This window comes from Leptonychotes weddellii, chromosome 14, assembly GCF_054177405.1.
Source record: "Leptonychotes weddellii isolate Sample4059 chromosome 14, ASM5417740v2, whole genome shotgun sequence".
NCBI classification, from domain to species: domain Eukaryota; kingdom Metazoa; phylum Chordata; class Mammalia; order Carnivora; family Phocidae; genus Leptonychotes; species Leptonychotes weddellii.
Genome location: NC_138382.1, coordinates 43,518,610 through 43,539,791, shown reverse-complemented (window position 1 = coordinate 43,539,791; position 21,182 = coordinate 43,518,610). Strand labels below are relative to the sequence as shown.

Here is a 21,182-nt window from a genome sequence, read left to right as displayed (position 1 = left end):
TTTATGAAGGGCCTATTATGTTCATTTATTACTCACATGTATATGAGTAAATGATACAGATGAGATCCTTATGGTCATTGAACTGACGTTCTAAATGGGTGGTGTGGAGTATAGAGTCCATTAACAATAAAAATATGTAAAAGAAAACATTCATTAATAAGAAGTGCTAAAACAAGTTGAGAGCCTGAGGATCTACTTGGAATTGTGTTGTTAGGAAAGGCTTTAACAATGGAGGTGACATTTTAAGTAGGGACCTGAGTGATAAGAAGGAGCCACCTGATAAAATATTTCTGCAGGAAGAGCTTTCAGAGAGGAGGAAGATTGAATTCCCAGGAAGATGAAATAATCCTCTGATTGGAGAGATTCCAGGATGTTGTGGGATAGTCATCCAATGAATATTTATGCCCATAGGAACCAGTCTGTCTTCTCTTCCTTTCAAACTGGAAGGCTAAAGCTCTTCTACATGGAGGAGCTCCACCATCTTTTTTACTAACACACTCTTCTCCTTTTTATCTGATTTCCAATGGTAAGCTGACCCAGGGCTTACCCCCTAGGTAGCTCCCTCTGACCTATTATTTTCCTTGAAAACATTCAATCTGATCAATGTAAAATGTATGATTTGGGCTTAAATTTGAAGTCATGTAGCAGAGATCTCTCAGATTTCTAACCCAGGTCTTAGTTCCAGCCAAGGTGACCATAGTTCTCCATATTGACAGTTAGGTCCCAAAGACTATTAATAAAAAAGAGGAACTTTGCCCTCCTTTACCATTGTTCCTTGCAGGTAGCTCCCTTAGGAGTGACACAAAAAGCAGTACTGTTTTTTGAGAAAGGAGTCCAACAGATCTGGATTCCCCCAGATAATAAGCTACTTGATTTCAAGTAGGTATTAACCTTATCCCTGGCATTATTTTATCTGTTTGGTTTTAAAATTTTTCCTCATTTATTTTGATCTCACACCAAAACAACTTAGTTAGCTATCCCAAGTCCTTTTAGGAACAAAAAAGGATGCAATACACTCTCTCAATATAAATACTTAATTTCTTATTCCTATTTACCAAATATCTCATATTCCCTATTGACTGCCTGTTTGCATCAATGAATATCACAGTCTCATTACTCTGAATAAGGGACTTAAATACCTCAGGCATTCTTACGCTTACCAGTTCAGATATAATTTCAGATTGATTCTCCCAGGGATCCTGGTCCACTTTTTGTGCTTCTCTCAACCCTATCCTGGTCCTCATGCATTCCATGCATATGGTAGTTGATCATTTCATGACTCAACAGTTATCAGCAAATAGGGGAAGGGAAAGGAACTAAAATGAAGAATAACCTTTTAAAATGTTTTATGTGTTCTTTCTATGCCCATATGTATTTACAGTGATCACTGTTTTATCGGAAGAGGTTAAAATGTTATTAATATGTACATTGAATTGGCTTGGCATTTGCTGCATGCCATTCCCACAGGCATGAGGGATAGCTAATCAAAATACAACTGCAGCTCAACATGCCTTCAGCGTGATCTGTTTGTCCCCAGAAAGGAGGCTTGAAATGAATTTTGGTACATCTGACAAATATAATCCCTGTCCTATGTTTAGCTCCTCATCTTCCTAGGTTACAGAAAATAATAGGAAAAAATGGTAAATCTGAGAACCTCCACACTTCTATCCTGTATACATAAAGCTCTATTAGTATTTTTGTACTCAACTATGTGAAGGCTGCATTTTTCTGAGAAAGACCCATTTTGACTCAGAATGTTAGAAATCAGTTTTGTCTACTGAGTTATCAATAGTGTCAATGGTGATGGATCTCAGTGGAAATATGATAACATCATTTTTGTATCAACATTTATGCAACAACTTTATAGCACTTGTCATGCATGAGCCAGGCACTGTTTTAAGCATTTTACAATATTTATTTAATTTCCATAATAGCCCTATGAAATGAATTTTATTATAACCTTTCTGCTGATGAAGAAACTAGAGCTGAGGGGATTAATAACATGCCCAGGATGGCACAATTGATAAATACAATATGTTATATAACAAGATATACTTAGCAACTAAGGCCTGCAACAGAATTTTTGAGAACCTCTAAGCAGCAGTAACAATGACCCAGTCATTGAAGAGTGGAAAATAGTCCTTTCTGTGAACTCTCTTCAAAATATCCTGTCACTTGATAGGTTACATGAGGAGGAATAATTTCAGAGATGGCTAAAAAGTTTATAAATATTAAGTTAAGTCTGTATCTAGAAAACTGGAGAGGAAGTGATAAAGGCATCAATTTCTTTTGCTTGCAGCCTAAACAATTTTGTCACACCATCTAAATTTTCCCTTCAGAAAGGGAGATAAGTTAGATTAATCTCAGCAGGTCTCTGGTAAACCTATTTGCATTGGGTCTCCCTCTGGACTCTGATTACATTTTGCCCTACTGTTGTGTGACACTTGCATCCTTGGAATCTTTTTATGACTCTGAATTCATGCTGCACATGTGATTTGCAATAGCATTAAAAAAGGGCAGCACCTAATTAATTCACCAATCAGCTGTCAGAGCCTCTGATCTTTTCCTGGTTCACCATCAAGCTCCCTTTGGGAGCATCAGTATTATGAAAGTGCCATTTCCATTATGCTGTGTGTGGTGTTAGAGCAGAGGACTAAGTTACGCTGCTTGTTCATGGAAAATATGCCATCCTCATGTGCCTTGATGACTTTGTTAAAAATACCTTCTGCCACCCCGTTCTCTTGTTCTCATGAATACTGTGGCTCCACAGTACCACAGGGTTTTCACAGTGACATAAATTAAGGGAGGGGAGATAAGCATATTCCAGTTTCATACCTGTGTTTTTTTCCCTTGAGTTTTCTATTTTATCCCATTTACTTTTTTTAAAAAGCAAATTGAAAATCTGTCTTCTCAAATTGTGTCATCTTTGAAGACTTTCTTGACTCAAACATTCCAAAATAAGGACATTTAATACACAATAGGAATATTCATGGATACTAAGTATTTCATGGACTTACAAAATTAGAACCATGTGAACATGTTTTATGAATACTTTCAAAGAAACATAGGAAGGAAAGATATGGTGTTTGTAGAATTTTAGCATCAAATTTACTTATGATTACTATGTACTTTAATGATTGCATGACTGACTTTTTTTTTTTAAGATTTTATTTATTTTTTAGAGAGCGAGCGAGAGAGAAACAGCATGAGAGGGGAGAGGGTCAGAGGGAGAAGCAGGCTCCCCGCTGAGCCGGGAGCCCGATGTGGGACTCGATCCCAGGACCCTGGGATCATGACCTGAGCCGAAGGCAGACGCTTAACCATCTGAGCCACCCAGGCGCCCTCATGACTGACTTTTTTTGCTGAGTAATAAACTACTCCAAAACTTACTTGCTTAACACAACAATCATTTGATTATTTTTCACAGGTTGCCGGGTCAATGGGCAGTTATGGTGATCCTAGGTTTGACTGATTTCAGCTGAGCGTGCGTATGAGGTCAGCTGTGAATAGGCCAGGAGTGACAGGGATGGCGGAAGGTATTTTTAACAAAGTCATCAACACACTTATGAGGATGGCATATTTTCCATGAACAAGCAGCATAACTTAGTCCTCTGACTCACTTATTTTGCAATTTTGTGACTGAAGCACCGAGAGTGACTGGGCCGTATATCTCTATCATACAATTGATTAGCTTGAGCAATTTACATAGCAGATGTCAGTTTCAAGACAAAGAATGGAAGCATTGAAGCCAATGCTTAGAATTGGCTCAATGTTGCTTTTACCATAATCTGTTGACCAAAGGAAGTCACAAGGCCACCTAGATACAAGGAGTGGACAAATAGATTCTACCTCTGGACAAGAGTAGCTATGAAGTAACACTACAAAGGGAGTGAGAATTTTACAGTCTATCACATTTAACTACCTGACAGAGTTTAATGTCCTATAGACCTGACCTAGGTTTAGTTTTTACACTGTTATCTAATCAGGCTGGTTCTCCAATCAAAAACAGTACTTCTGAATTTGACACCACAACTTAGCATCATGACAGTAATACAATATATTCCACATCCATTCAAAATCTTTTATTTTAGGGGCACCTGGGTGACTCAGTGCGTTAAGCATCTGCTTTCAGCTCAGGTCATGATGTCAGGGTCCTGAGATTGAGACCCGCATTGGGCTCCCTGCTCGGCGGGGAGTCTGCTTCTCCCTCTGCCCTGCTCCTATTTTCTCTCTCTCTCTTTCTTTCTCAAATGAATGAATAAAATCTTAAAAAAAAACCTTTTATTTCAGATGTTTCTTTTTTTAATTGGTTTTATTGAATAGAGATATGGAAAAATATTTAAAATATGTATGAATTGTAAATTAGACTACAAAATGCATACCATTTTGCACACCATTCAGGGTAAGAAAAACATTAACATATCTTGAAGTAACCCATATATTCTTCTTTAATCCAGTCTCTTTCCTTGTCTCCTTGGAAATAACCTATCTTCTGAATTTTGTTTATCATCCTTTTGCTTTTCATTATAGTTTTGAGACCTATTTCTACCATTGTATATTTGTTATGGGTACATATCTTATTTTTTTTAATTTTACATAAATGGAATCATACTGCCTATTACCAGAGTTAGCTACCGTTTCAAATTTTGTATTTTAGTTAAAGTATCTAGTCTATTTACATTGATTACAATGCTAATATATTTTCTTTAAATCTTCAATATTATTTTAAATTTGTTATTTGTCTACTCATTCTTGTGTCTCTTGATCTATTTCCTAATTATTTTGAATTGATTAGTTATTCTCATTTATCTTTCCCTCTATTAGTTTAATACTGATATTCTCTTTTCTAGTCTTTAATGATTATCTTAAAAATGTAATTATATGCAGGAAAACTCACTAAAGTGTGAAGTTCAATCTTCACTCTCCTTCTAAACAATATAAGAGCTTGGATTAACAACTACAATCAGCTTCCTTTAAATTTATAGCAATTTTCATGCATTTTACTTCTATTGCAATATTTAACCCAAATGACAATTTTATTTTTGTTTCATATAGATAAATAAGAATATTGCTCACTGTGTTTGCTTACCATTCCTTCTTGTATCTGGGATTTCTCCATCTGAGATCTTTTTCTTTTGCCTGAAGAACTACATCTAAGATATCATTTAGTAATTATCTATTGGTAGTAAATGCTTAGTTTTTCTTTGTCCATAAATGTCTTTATTTTTTCCTCATCACTGAAAGACATCTTGTGGAATATATGATTCTAGGTTGATAGTTATTTTGCTTTAGCACATTCTGTCTATTATTATACTGGTCTTCTAGTCTACGTTGTTGCTGTTCGGAAGTCAGTTGTCCACCTAATTGCTTTTCGTGAAGATGATCAATCTTTCCTCTCCACAGCATTTATTATTTTTTCTTTGTCTCTGCTGCCTTTGTAGTTTTACTGTGGTATGTCCAGGTATCAAGTTTTTCATATTTATTTTATCTTATTTTATTTTGATCTTAGGTTATTTAATTTTTATATTGGTGTCTTCCATCAATTCTGGAAAATTTTCAGTTATTATTTATCTATATATTACCTTTACTCATTTTTCTTTTTCCTTTCCTTCTGGGATCCAGAAGGTAAAAGTGAGCGTTCATGCTCTATTCATATTTTGGGTTCTAATGTGTTCCTAATTTTTGGTTTCTGAATTCGGTTTTCTTTAATTGGTTTAAGTTGAGACATAATTTTAGATGTACAGCAAGGTCCCAAGAATAGTAATAAGGATTTTCATGTACCTTCATCCAGATTTTCCAGCTGTTATCATTTTACCACATTTCCTTTGTCATCTCTCTCTTTCTGAAACATTTAAGGATAACTTGAGTCACAATACCTCTGAATCATGAAATACTTCTTTATATTTCTTCTAATAACAATAACATAATATTCATAACCATAGTATAATTCTAAAAATCAGGATATTAATATAGATTTGATATTAGTAATTAATATACAGGAATTATGGGTTTTTTTTTTTAGGATTTTATTTATTTATTTGATATAGAGAGAGCACAAGCAGGGGGAATGGCAGGCCGAGGGGGAGGAAGAAGCAGGCTCCCCTCTGAGCAGGGAGCCCGATGAGGGGCTTAATCCCAGGACCCTGGGATCATGACCTGAGCCAAAGGCAGACACTTAACTGACTGAGCCACCCAGGTGCCCCTATAGGAATTGTGGTTTTTATCCATTGCTGTGATTACTCCAAAATGTAGTGGCTAGAAACAACAGATCTGGGGAGTGAAGTCCTCAGTCAAAAGACATATATTGGCAAATTGGATAAAAACAAAACAAAATAAAACAGGATCCTCCAACTATAATGTTGTGTACAATAAACGCACTTTAGATATGAGGATATTCATAGATTAAAAGTCAAAGATAGTCCAATGGAATAGTAACCAAAAAGGAGTAGACAAAATAGATGATGTATCAGACAAAATAGACTTTAAGTAAAAATTGTTAAGAGAGACAAGGAAGGACATTATATAATTATAAAAAGGTCAATTCACCAAGAAGTTATAATAATTATAAAGGTAATGTGTAGCCAACATCAGAGCTCCTAAATATATGAAGCAAACAATGACAGAATTGAAGTGAGAAATAGAGAACTCTACAATAATTGTAGGAGACTTGAATACCCTACTTTCAATAATGGATAAAAAAAGAGAAAGATCAGTAAGGAAACAGAGGACTTGAATAACACTATAGTCCAATTGGATTTAATATAAATGTACAGAACACTTCACCCAACATTAGCAAAATATATATTTTTCACATGGGACATTCTCCATGATAGACCATATGTTAGGTCACAAAACAAACTTGATAAATTTTTAAATATTAAAATCATACAAAGTATCTTTCCCAATCCCAATGGAATGAAGCTAGATATCAATAGCAGAATGAAAATTAGAAAACCCACAAATATGTGGAAATTAAACAAAATTCTCTTAAACAACAAATGGGTCAAAAAAGAAATCACCTGGGAAATTAGAAAATATCCTGAGACAAATGAAAATTAAAACACAGCAGACCAGAACTTATTGAACACAATGAAAACTGTGCTAAAAGTGAATTTTATAGCTATAAATACTGGCTTTAAGAAAGAAGAAATATATCAAATCAGTAATCTAACTTTACACCTTAAAGAACAAGAAAAAGAAGAACAAAGAAACCCAAAGCTAGCAAAAGGAAGGAAATAATAAAGATTAGAGCAAATATAAGCAAAATAGAGAAAATGAACAAAACCAAGAATGGGTTCTTTGGAAAGATCAAGAAAATTGACAAACTTTAAGCTATACTAAGAAAAAAGGAGAGAAGATGTAAATAACTAAATTCAGAAATGAAAGAAGGGGCATTATTACTATTTTACAGAAATGGAAAGAACTATATGAGAGTACCATGAAAATTGTATGACAGGAAATTGCACAAACTTGATGAAATAGACAAATTAGAAGCACACAACCTACCAAGACTAAATCATAAAGAAATTTTTTAAAATCTGAATAGACCTAAAAGGATTGAATCATTAATCAAACCCTCACCCCAAGGAAAAAAAAAAAGTCCAGGACTAGATGGCTTTACTGGTGAATTCCAGCAAACATTTAAGAAGGAAATAACACTAATCCTTTCCAAACTCTCCCAAAAAGTTAAAGAGGAAGAAACTTCCAAATTCATTTTATAAAGCCAGAATTATCTAAATATCAAAGTCAAAGGCACTGCAGAAAAAGAAAACTATAGACAAATATCTCTCATGGATATTGTTGCAGAAGCTCTCAAGAAAATACCAGCAAACTGAATTCAATAGTATGATTACAGGATTGTACACCATGACCAACTAGGATTTATTTCTGGAATGCAAGGATGATTCAACATACTAATATCAATCAACATAATACATTAACAAAATGAAGGAAAAAAAAATACATGATCATCTCAATTGACACAGAAATTTGACAAAATTAAATACTCTTCCATGATAAAAACATTCAATAAACTGGAAATAGAAGGAAACTACCTTAGTATAATAAAGGCCAAAATGAAAAACCCATGTTAACATCCTACAATGATGAACTGAAAGCTTTTCCTTTAACATCAGGAACAAGACAAGGATGACCACTTTTCCACTTCTATTCAGCATTATACTGTACATCCTAGCCAGTGCAATTAGGTGAGAAAAATAAGTAAAAATACTCAAATTGGAAAAATAAGAGTAAAATTATATTTGTTTACAGATTACATGATCTTATATGCAAAGAGTTCTAAAGATTATGAACACATACACACACCTGTTAGAGCTAATAAATAAATTCAGCAAAGTTGCAGGATACAATCAACATTCAAAAATTGGTTGCATTTCTATACACTGACAATGAACAATCAGAAAAGGAAGTTAAAAAGCAGTTTTATTTACAATATCATCAAAAAGAATAAAATACTCAGTCAAAGGACTGACAAAGGACTTGCACACTGATAACTAGAAGATATTGCTGAAAGAGATTAAGTAATATACAAATAAATGGACAGACATTCTATGTTTATGTTATTTATTTTTTTAAATTTTATTTTATTATGTTATGTTAGTCACCATACAATGTTATATTATTTAGATATCAGTACTATAAGTTTACAATTTCTGTGAAATACCTATCAAGATAACAAAAATGTTTTTTGCAAAAATAGAAAAATATATCCTAAAATTAATGTGGAATCCCAAGGGACCATGAATAGTCAAAATAGTCTTGAAAAAAAAAATTGAAAGTCTCATTCTTCCTAATTTCAAAATTTATTATAATGCTACAACAATCAAAACAGTGTGGTATTGGTATAAAGTAGACATGTGGACCAATAGACTAGAATAGAGAGTCCAGAAAGAAACCCACACATATATGGTCTAATGCTTTTTGACAAGAGTGCCCTGACCATTCACTGGGGAAAAGACACACTTTTCAACTAATGATGTTTGGAAAACTGGATATCCGTATGCAAAAGAATGTGGTGGGATTCTGCTCTTACACCATATGCAAAAAAAAAAAAAAAATTCATATGGACTAAAGACCTAAACATAAGAGCTAAAACTATAAAACTCTTAAAGAAAACATAAAAACTTCACAACATTGGATTTACCAGTGATTTGTTGGATACGACACCAAAAGCATAGCTAACAAATTAAAAATAGTAAGTTGACTACATAAAAATTAAAATCTTTTGTGTATCAAAGAATACTATTAGCATAATTGAAAGCAAGGACTAATGATGATATTTGTACAACCATGTTCATAGCAGCATTATTCACAATGGCCAGAGTAGAAGCAACCCAAGTCTCCATCAACAGATGAGCTAATAAACAAAATGCAGTATGTACATACAATGGGATATTATTCAACCTTAGAATAAAAGGAAATTCTGACATATACTACAGCATGGATGAATTTTAAAGACATTATGCCAAGTGAAATAAACCAGACATAAAAGGACATCTGATTCCACTTATTAAAGAATAGTCAGATTCATAGAGACAAAATAAAATGGTGATTGTTGGGGGCTTGGGGTGGGGGAAATGGGAAGTTATTGCTTAATGGGTACCGTTTCAGTTTTGCAGACGAAAACAGTTCTGTAGATGGTAGTGATGGCAGCACAAAAATGTGAACGTACCTAATACCACTGAACTGTACACTTAGAATGGTTTAAATGGTAATTTTATGTTATGTATATAATACCACAATTAAGCAAATTGAATATAAACCAAATCAAACCTAAACCAAAACACTTATGGGTCAGGCATCAGGAGTGACTTAGTTGGATGGGTTTGGATCAGAGTATCTATGTGGTTGTTGCCAAGCAGCAGTCATTTAAAGGCTCGCTTGGGCTTGACGATCCATTTCCAAAAAATACACATGCACCTATGTTCCTCACTATGTGGACCTCATCGTAGAGTTGCTTGATGTCCTCATGATACGGTGGCTAACTTCCTCAGAGTGAGCAATCTTGGAGAGCAGTAGGAAGCCATGATGCCTTTCCAATCTTACAAGTGGCATCCTTCTATTTCTACCACACGCTATTTTGTTAAAAGTGAGTCTGAGTAGAGCCACTACTCAAGGAGAGAGGAATTAGGCTAGGAGAACATCAAAGATTTGTGGACATATCTTTAAAGCAGAACACACGTTATTCAAATTTTGCTCCTTGTCCCAGTGATTTCATTTATAGCAATAGTAAGTATAAGATCACATGTCTTTTTAGTGTCCTTTACTCTCAGTCTTTGTCTTTCATTGGCATTTCAGAAGAGTACAACCAGTTTTTCTGTAGATTGCCTCTTGATTTGGATGTCTGATATTTCCTCATGGTTAGATTCAGTTATGCATTTTGGGAGGAATATTACAAAGGTAATATTCTCATTGCACCACACAAGGGAGCCCATGGTGTTGACTTTTCTCATACTGGTGGTGTTAATTTTAATCATTTGGTTAAGTTGGTGACTGCTGGTTTCTCTAGCATATAATTACCATAGTTTTATTTGGGATTAGTAAGATGACTTTGAATTCCTGTTTTGTTTTGTTTTTTTCCTTTGTAATCAGTTTGATGCTTTGAGACTATGGGAATATTGTCCTATTACTATTCATTGAACTTTAACCCACTTGCTTTAGCATAAATTCTTTAAAATTTCTTGCCAGATCATTAATGGATTTAAAAAACGTTTCATTTTGTGTTTTAATATATTAGGTTGTCTTCAGCATGAGAGTCAGTCAGGATCTGTTCCACCAACTGCTAGAAACCAATGCAATGTTTCCTATTTTGATACATTTTCACAGCTAATATTAAATCCTTCTCCTGCCTCTCAAAGCTTTGGCTATTGTCCCTAGGCATTCTGGTTACTACTCACTTGTTAAAAACGGGATGTACTCTCCTCTAATTATTCATATATTTTGGCTCTCCAAATTATCTTAAGCATCTTATGGATGGAGTTTATAGATTACTCTGAATGTTCCCCTAATAGTAACTCAGTAAGTTGGATCAGTATTGATAGTATATTCACAAAACAAAAAAATGCCTAATGATAACATTAACTAATGATAATTATGTGCTTGCTATATTTCAACATTCTAGTTGCATTTACAAGTATTAATTCATTTAATCTTCCTAACATCTTATGAAGTGGATACCATTATTATCCCTATTTTACTGATTAGAGAGCAAATAATGACAAAGCTGTGAGTCAAATCCAGGCCATCTGTCTCCAGAGGTGGTACTATTATTGGACACTACTGCCATGAAGAGGATTGCTTCCCGAAGAGCTATGAGATATTTGTACACCTCTAGCTGAATGTGAATTCCCCACGGCAAGAGAGGCTGGAGTTAGAGGGGAACATAGAAAACATTCCCCTTTCCCCAAGCTGAAGAAACTGAAGCTTGAAAAAAGTCAGCTTATTTACTATTAAGGGATAAAGATGAGGCAAAATTTAGGTCTCCAGATACCCAATCAATCCAGTTCACTTTCTGTCATTTCATACTGTAAATGTCTGGTAAAATGAAAATAAATACCCTACATTCAACTATTTCACCAGGGGCAAATGATATAACTCTACAATGTCAATTTCAAAGTTGAATTCTAAAATGAATATACTAGATATGCTATACATTAATTAAACATGAACTGCTTTTGCTTGCTTTCTTAGAAAATAAAAGGGCTTTGGGGGAATGATTTGGATGACCTATGCATTTTTGCACAGATAATCTGGTTAGTTCAAACTTTTTATCTTGTCCTAAGCAAATATATTTGACATCATTTCTCCCCACTTGCTCACTTGCTTAAAAGTAGTCTTTGTAAATGCAGTTTTTGAACATGCTCCGAAAAAAGTCTTTCCTGGTTACCAAGTAAATAAAGTATGCAGCTATAAAGAGGAACCATTATGTACATGTCCATTTAGCAAAATACTTAAGTAATTTTTGGTATTTAATTTTGGCATGAGAAACTGATAAACTTACAGAGTATAGTGGCAATGTTCGTTGACATAACACTTTTGATTTCCATAGATAGACTGCCTTTATTTTTTGTTATAATGATGTTTATAATATGTTGATTTTATTAATGTAATACTCGACACCTCCATATTTAGAGGCTTCTCTAAGATACTTAGAAAAGAGTGACATTCAAAATCTTAAACAAATGATCATATCATGTACTCTTATGGATCAGAAGGGGGAACCAACCATTCAGAACACAGATAAGCCAGAAACAATGCCAGACAGTGTATATCGGGTGAACTGGAGTTCTCACATACATTGAGAAGGCATGAAGATAAAGATACTCTTGCATTTTACTCTCTTATTTGTGTTGTGTTGATATTCTTGTGTTGATCTTTTCTTCTCATTATCGTATCTCCTCCTGGCAGCACAAACACACTTGAAAGGGAAATACATCATAAAAACACAGATTATAGACACAGAATGGTAATAGTTGTTATGGGTTGATTGAATTTTTATATCTTGTGATGGAGGATATCTCAGTTTCCCTCTCTTTCCAGGCACGTGGGAGGAATATACATCTCCTATTCCCTTCCTTTTTTTTTTTTTTAAGATTTTATTTATTTATTTGACAGAGAGAGACACAGCTAGAGAGGGAACACAAGCAGGGGGATTGGGAGAGGAAGAAACAGGCTTCCCGCTGAGCAGGGAGCCCGATGCGGGGCTCGATCCCAGGACCCTGGGATCATGACCTGAGACGAAGGCAGATGCTTAATGACTGAGCCACCCAGGCACCCCATCTTTACTTTTTTTTTTTAAGATTTTATTTATTTATTTGAGAGAGAGAGTATGTGTGCACACTAGTGGAGAGAGGGGCAGATGGCAGACTCCCCACTGAGCACAGAGCCCAACACAGGGCTCAATTCCACAACCCTGAGATCATGACCTGAGCTGAAACCAAGAGTCAGATGCTTAACTGACTGAACCACCTAGGCACCCCTCCATTCCTTTACTCCTGGGTTGGGCCATGTGGTTGTTAGGATCAAGGGGATATGAGAAGAAGTGATTGAATGAATCATGTCCAAGGCTAAGCATTTAATTGCAAGATCCTCCAGAGTTTCCTTTCTTGCTAAGGTGACTGAAGAGGCCTTTTACTCCAGGTGGTTTAGCACAAGGTAATGGAGCCTCCATAAGCTTGGAAATCCAAGTGATTTGTAAAGCAGTCCCACATGGAATTTCCACATGGGATATGTAGCATTAGTGAGAAATAAACTTCCATTTTGGTAGGCCACTGAGATTTGGGATTGATTTGTAATGCCCTAGCTAATACATCTTCAATAGAGTGGTTAATAAATATGTTTGTATTAAAGAATTAAACTCCTTCTTAAAATTATCTAAATAATTTTGAAGTTCATTAAAAAATATAGATAATATAAAAATCCTTCCAAGTTTTATCTTGACTTTTACTATATCCTTATTATCAATTCAATTAGCACATCCCCCCCCAAAATGTGATACATATCCTAACACTGATAATCCAATCTTCAAATCTGATGTTCTCACTATGAAGCTTTTGCCCCTAATTCTAAAACACTATGATTGTTGTCTCACAAGGATTTTGTAAATAAATAATTAACTGTTTCTTCCTCCTCTTTCTCCATCTTCTTTTCCTCATAAATGGATGCCTTTAATCTGCTTGAGTAGATGCTTCTTTCCCTTTTTTTCCTGGACTTTCAGGAACATGCTTTATTAGATTAAAAAAAAAAAAAAGCCAAAGTCATCATCTGAAGAACCAGACACATTTTGTGTTTTATAATTCTGTTAGGTCTGTAAAAAGCAACAAGATGTGGTTTTGAAGGAATTCTCCCCTCCTCATTTGAGAATAAGAGTTCATTGCCAAGTATATAACATGATCCATACAGATTGGAAATTCAGGGATCTGTTTCTATCTCTGTGGTAGTTCATTCCTTTGAGTCCCAGAAGCACTGTGAGCCCTAAACTAGACTTGTGGAATCTATCAGAAAGAAACAAAACAACTGAAATAATGTGGGCTTCAGTAGTGTCAAGAAAATGTAACTCCTATTATAAAATATATGTATAGGATTTTTGAACTTTTAGAAAATGCCAACCCAATGGTTGGTGTTTCATAAGTGAAAAAAGAGTCACAAATAATAGTCTATGAAATATATTGACTTAATGTAATTCAGTAAATTATTATTAAGGACCTGTGTCCTAAATAATATTATCCTACCTTGGGAGGAAGAAGATGAAATATACAAAGAAAAAACATGTTACTGTGCTTATAGATTAGTAAAGAAAAAGAACATATACAGAAAATATTATCATGTAAGAGAAGATATGTTATCTTAGGAATGAAGTTCTATGATAATAAAATACAAAGAAAGTTTAATTAAAATAAAAAAAATCAACCTGAGGGCTAAGTGACTTTGTATGGATCAGGTAGCCTTGGAAGACTGGACTTTTCATACAAATAAATAAAAAAGTTAAAGAATACACTGTAAGTAAAGCACATAAACCACAAAGGACTGGATATGGTATGGGGATGGTGAATTGTTAGAGGTTGGGGAGGCTGGAGAATTGAATGGATGTGTCTGTGTGGAAATGCATAAATCCAAAAATATGGATTGGAAGCTCATGATACATGAATTTGCTTTGAAGACAAATGGGAGAGGAGCCCATTATAAATTTTAGAGTGATGTAAAATGATGTAAAGACCCTTTAATTTTTGGAAAATAAGTTTTACGAGCATACCATATATTAATATGGTTATATAAATTCTCAGTGGCCTTAAATCTCTCTACCAGGACAATTTTGCATCAGGGAGTAGAGAGTGGGACCTGATGAACTGGATCAAGCCCTCTGAGAACTCTGGTGAACATGGTGGGTGGCTTCCACAGAACACATTTACCTTCTTTTCTTACTTTTATTACTGGTGAGCATGGTGGAGCAGGGTGCAATCAACAGAAGTTCCCAGAGTGGTCTCACTGGGACTCAGACGGAAGCAGACAATCAGTTCTAGGCTAGTCCTGCCATTTACTAATCATGTGACCCTGGTGGAGTCAATCTCTATGCCTATTAAACTCCTTGCCTTTCCCTGCTCAAAATGCACTATAACAATATACCCTGTGTGAGCAAGTTATGTCCACAGGCGACTCATCAAGGTATTATGGGAAAACTGCTAAAGAACAAGTCAGAGTGGTCCTCTTTTGTACTAACCTGTGATTGCCAAATACATCCTGTATTAGTACAGCCTTCAAAACAGACTGGTAAGCCCCTTCCAAAAAAATTTTTTTAAAAAGCTATTATTTGCTTTCCCCAAAGGATTAGTATTAAGAGAATAATACAGTACCAGTGACTACCATGGGTAGGGAAAATGTAACTCCTATTATAAAATATATGTATATGCCAGTTGGTGTGTTTGTTTTTTAAAGTCAAACAGAAGGGGCTCATTGAATAGGCAAAAGCAGAGAAAAGAAAACAACCAGGGAAGTGGAAATGTCAATGAAATAGAAATTTCAGCAGAAAACAAGACCTCAGAGTCACAACAGAAGCCCAAAGAATTTGCAAAATCATTGGAGAAAGCATTGATCTTCCTGCAGGGCTCTGGCTAGCAGGGTGGAGTAAACTTTATTTAAATCTCAGATCTCAAAGGTGACCCCTCTGACAGAGGGATTTCATTCTGCCTTGGGGAGCTCGAAATTGCTAGAAGATGGAAGGAGGGGATAGCAAGCCCCAGTGCTATGCACCAGCACTACATTTGTGAGTTTGGAGGATTAAATCCAGCACTACTCAGCAAACACTGTAGCTGAGTTCTCTGAATGGCAGGCTAACAAGCAACCCAATCTACCCTCTCCGATTAGGAAAGGGAAAATAGCCCATGGGTTTGCAGAGTCTTCGAGAAAACTCCAATCATGTCAGCTTAGAATGATCTCTGTACGTTTTGTTTGGAGAGGTGCAACTCTACTACTTCAGGGCAATCCTGAGGGTCTCCAATTTTCTTTTTTTTCCCCTTTTTTTATTTCCTCATAATTTTTCTGTCAAGTGACTCTCTCAGACTTGTAATACAACTGGCTACTTAGTAGGAGCGTTCCCAGTAAATTCACTTCAGCCTTCAGCACTCCGCCATGGCCGCCACAGTTGGCTGGGCTCAGCCTTTACTGCTCGTGATGCCCAGTTACCCACTGACCAGACTCAGAGATAACAGGAAACTCTCGACTCTGTCTTCCTAGGGCTGCCACAGGAGCGGCTCTGCCCATCTGCCCTCTTCCTTTGGCCTTCCAGTTTAGGTTTTCTTTTTCTGTTTGTTTCACATTTTGCAGGACATCCTGATCTTGGTTTATTGGTTGGTTGGGTTTTTTTTCCCCCACACTGAACTTTCTCTTCCCTCCTATTCCCAATCCACTGATTAGCTTACAGCTTTCATAATTTCTTAACCACGTCCTGTTCTGCAGGAATTGAGGCAGAATGGGAGAAAATTAAAAGAGAATTTAAATCGGTTTTTACTGATTTCAGTGGTGTCATGTGATATAGGAGTTTTTTGACCTATGTGTGTGGTGGTGGTTTCTTTTTCTTTTTTTGGAAAAAACATTGTCGTCATTGTTAGGAGCCCCAGATGACCCTAAATGGTCACTTAGGTTGGGGCAGTTGACTTTCAGGTTCTGCCACATCTTGGATGAGTTACCTACAGTAAGTTAGTGAACACCTATAACCTCAGGGTTTTTCCTATAACATCTGATTCTTAGAATTGTTCAGATGTAATGAGATAATTTGAAGTGAAAGCCACCTTGTTGAGACACTCTAGCCATTACTATGGCTACTCCTTGTACTCATACTGCTGTTGGCCATTTTACTATTTGGAGTCTATGTTCCTTCTCAAAGGTTCCCGTTTGCCATGGGAGTGCTTTTTAGCATAAAAATTCCAATTGCTGTGTCTTAAATATGCTGCAAAAAGTAATGTGTGCTTTGCTTTGACTGAAAAGACAGGCATACAAGTTGCAAAAGGCTAGAACCATGTGGCTTGTCCTATACATGTCACAGTCTGTGTCGGTGTGCTGTGGAGTAAGATGCGGTGTGCCAAGATTTTGACAACCTCCACCCTCAGAGTGTCTGGGGAGAGGGTGCAGTGGCCAAAGCCCCAAGGCTGGTTGCCTCTGGCCACAAGCATCGGTGTCTCTTTATCTTCCAGTTCCTATGTTATGCTGGGACCTGACAGTTGGGAAACATTCACATAGTGAAACTCTACCAACAGAAGACGAATTTGGTAGATTCTTTATACATAATAAGTGTATGCACACATACATGCACGCATATATTTGTGTTTTTGTTCTTATTTATATTTTTTAGGTGAGGAATGATCTAAGGAGTGGATAGCATTGGGTTAAGGGTACCAAAGATTTGGAGGATGTAATCATTCTACTGTACTGTCAGGAAGAGGACAATTGGTTTTCTTTTAATTTGTTACAACGTGATGATATATGAAAACCAAAACCAAACAACATAACAATTTAGAGAATAATTATAAACTATCCGTCAGAAGAATTTAACTGCCTCGTTCATGGGTTAGTTATTATTATTGGACTTAATATGTAAATAATAGTATGTTTTAGATTTTCATTAGGCTCATAGGATTCTCTGGACCATATGCGGTGTTTACTAAATGCTCCTTAAGTGAATGTCTACCTTATGAAAATGCATTGGCCATTTCTTAGAGCAATGAGACAAATGGGCAATGTGGAGGGTATGGCTTTAAGTTATTTTTTTTTAAGATTTATTTATTTATCTGACACACACACACAGAGAGGGTTTTAAGTTTTACTAATTTAAATCTTATGTCAAGATAATTAGCATGGAATAATGCTGTCCTGCCTCATAAAAGGTCTGGAGCAACAGTAGAGGTAGAATCATAAGTTGAATGGATTATATATTGTGGTTTTTACAAAGTATCATCTGGACAGGATTTATGAAAAGTTTCCTTGCCTTCACAGAGAAACCAGTCTTCCCATCTTTATGTTTGAGAATTATTAATTACTGTCATCATTCTACTGGAATTTCGCAGGTATCATTTTGTGCTTTAGATATAATCCAGGATACTGCTCACTCTGTCTTGCCTTGTGTTCAGGCATTTCACATCTGCGTTTCCATTATTGTGAAGGCCTCTGTTTAGAGTACATGTTTCTACATCTTGGCCTCATTTTATTTAAATACTCTGCTGTGGTTGATTAACCACTAGCTATATAAGCAGTAAAAAAGAAAGAAAGAAATAACTTCATACAGAATTATTGTCAGTAGAAGGTGACACAGGCTGAAGTAATAATAAAAGTTAAATGGAGAATATATCAAGTTAATGTATGGCATAATCCCAAACTCCATGGAAAGATTGGTTTATTGTGACGTTAGTGGAAGCAAGCAGAGCCTTGAAAGGCTAGTTATTTTTGAATTCCTGAAGGGCAAAGTAACCTTTACATAAATGCAGCCTACTGAGAGTCTTAAGATGCAATTTTAGTATGTCTGTATAATTTTCTTTCTAATGATGTTATAACATTCTACAGTCTTTATAGTAAGTACATCCAAGTACAAATTCAGGAATAAAATATGTCATTTTCTGCAATAAGGAGCTAGTAGGAAATAAAGTATGTTGCAAAGCATTATGTCCATGTCCAGAGACAGGAAGCAATTCTAAGTCATTGACACTGGATTATGTCAGTCACTCACAAAAAAACTCACCGAATATTAGAACTGGCAGTATACCAGTTAAACCTGAAAAAGACAGTGATAGGTAAATAAAAGAATATATTATTTTACTCACTGGGGAGTAAACATAAGGGAACTGTTATCTTACTAGAGCAGCCACAACAAGTTATTATGGGAAATGAGAGGTGTTAGGACCCATCTGCTAATATTTTGAGTGTGATAGATTGCAGGGCAACAGAGCATTTCGGTAATAGATCTCCGCCTACCGTTTTGGAGCGGGATGCAAAGACTCAATGCACATGGTGTTCGCAGGTTTGGGGCATGCGTAATGGCGGCGGCAGCAGACGCATGGGCCGTCTCGGAAGCAAACCTGTGCCCGCGCTGCCTTTTCTTCGTTTCGGAAGTTCTCGTGAGACAATCCTGAAGATATTCCAGGTCGAGCCTCGCTCAGTTGAGTCACCACATTCTGCGGTTGTCAACCAGAAACTGTGTGTTCTCAGTGCATTCAGTGATTCACTCATACTGAAACTCATGAAGACCTGGTCCATAAATCAGAAATGCTAATTCATGAATCAGAATTCTTTCCAATGATTAGAATGCGTATAAACCCCGCCAAGAGCCAGCTGCTCTCTCCTAGTAACAAGCTGCGTAGGAAACTGAATTGCCCATGAGCCAGTTACTTTGAAGGTATAAAAAAAGGTATAAGAATAGTTTAAAGCCTAAATTTCGTAATACATTATTCCCAGTTCACAATGGAGAACTGGACTCATCACCGCCCCTAAATCCTGTGTCTTGTCCCTTGAACAGTACTGAATGCTGGACAAGAGGGCTCTCCTGGCTATCATGAATCAGTTTTTCTACCGGATCCTTTCTCTTTGCATATATCACATTTGGATAGGTTAGTATCAAAATAAGAGAATGCTTTTAGTGGTCCAGAATTCACTGTTTTCTTACACTTTCTCAATTAGCACAATTCTCTAAGTTCTTGAAGTTTTTATTGCTCAGATCTCAACTTACATAGTACATAAGACACCAGATTCACCCACCTCACTCACCTCACACAGTGATATCTGTGCCATAGAATGACTGTTCCAACATCTTTGCTTGAAGAAAAAAAAAGCAATTACAGCCAATAAATATCAGAAAAAACAGAGTTCTGGACATACTGATGGAAGGACAGACATTTCCCTGGGCCTCTCACTTTGAGAAAGGTATGTTAGCATGGAGTTTCCCTGGGAGTCCGTGGAGATTTTCCTGACAAAAAAAAAAAAAAACGCTAATAGCTACCATTCATGAGGGACCTGCCATGGGCCAGTGAGTAGTACTAGGGAATTTGCCTATAGTTTCTAATTCGATCTTGACAACAATGGAATGTTACAGACATTATTAAATCCATTTAAAAATTAAAAAATTAAAGTTCAGATAAATTAAGGTAAATAGTTAAGGTTATTGAATTCTCTAAGTTCAGAGATCCAGTAGTTAACTCAGGTCTGTCTAGCTTTAAAATCTGATATTCTAACTGATCTGCGCACTGCCTGCAACATAGTTACTAACCAGGCTTGGAACATGGCTTCAGACTGCACTCTTGAAATTACCTTGAATCTGCCTTTTTTTATCCACTCTGTGCCACACTCTTAACTGAGAACTTGATTATGGTCTTATATTAAGCATTATTTTCACTAGATGAGGCTACCTAGGTCTTATGAAATACTCATAGTGCTTAGTATGTTTTCCTCCATACCAATTACCATTGATTATTTTGTATAGGCAACTAATATCCTCACATTATCTGTCTAGATGATTGCCTTCTAAGAAGCCTTTGGTCTCTAATGATAGACTATATACCGTGATCTTACTGACCTTGAACTATTTGATAACTCTGATGTCAGTCACAGTGAAATAACTGGGCCCCTTCCCTCCTATCAAGCGGCTACTATTAGTAGGTCCAGATATTGTACTGGCAGAAAGAAACAATTGAAAAATTAGACTTTAATTTGGTTTAGAGATTTTTTTTTTTACATGCTGTGGGCTTGACTGTGGGATAAAGGCATTTCACACCTTTTCCTTTATTCTAATTTAAATTATGAATTATGGTTATATAAATGACCTACTCACAGTCTATAATGATTGATCACTGTGGGCTCTCATAAATAAGCGAGATGCTGAGTTGTGTCCAATTCTCACTGCAGTGACTCAAATTCAATCCTTTTTTCTCCCATCAACCAACCACAGCTGGAAAACACTAAATTGAAAAATGGGGTATAAACCTAGAAGCTAGGTTTTGGAACTTCCAATAAGGGAATATACGTGTGTTATTTGTTGGCAAGATTGGTACCCAGGGTTTCTTATTTATATAAATTTATTTATATAAATTAAGTTCATTACTAAACTTTAATATGTGTTATAAATGTATGCTACATTAAACTGACCTCTAATTTAAAATCTTCCCTTGAATTTAAACAAATGCCCATTC

General features: G+C 35.8%; 1 pseudogene; it reads left to right on the top strand.

Annotated features, from left to right (window-relative positions):
• Positions 1 to 19,030: 19,030 nt before the first annotated feature.
• Positions 19,031 to 21,182, top strand: part of LOC102748112 (BTB/POZ domain-containing adapter for CUL3-mediated RhoA degradation protein 3 pseudogene) — a 38,309-nt pseudogene continuing 36,157 nt past the window's right edge.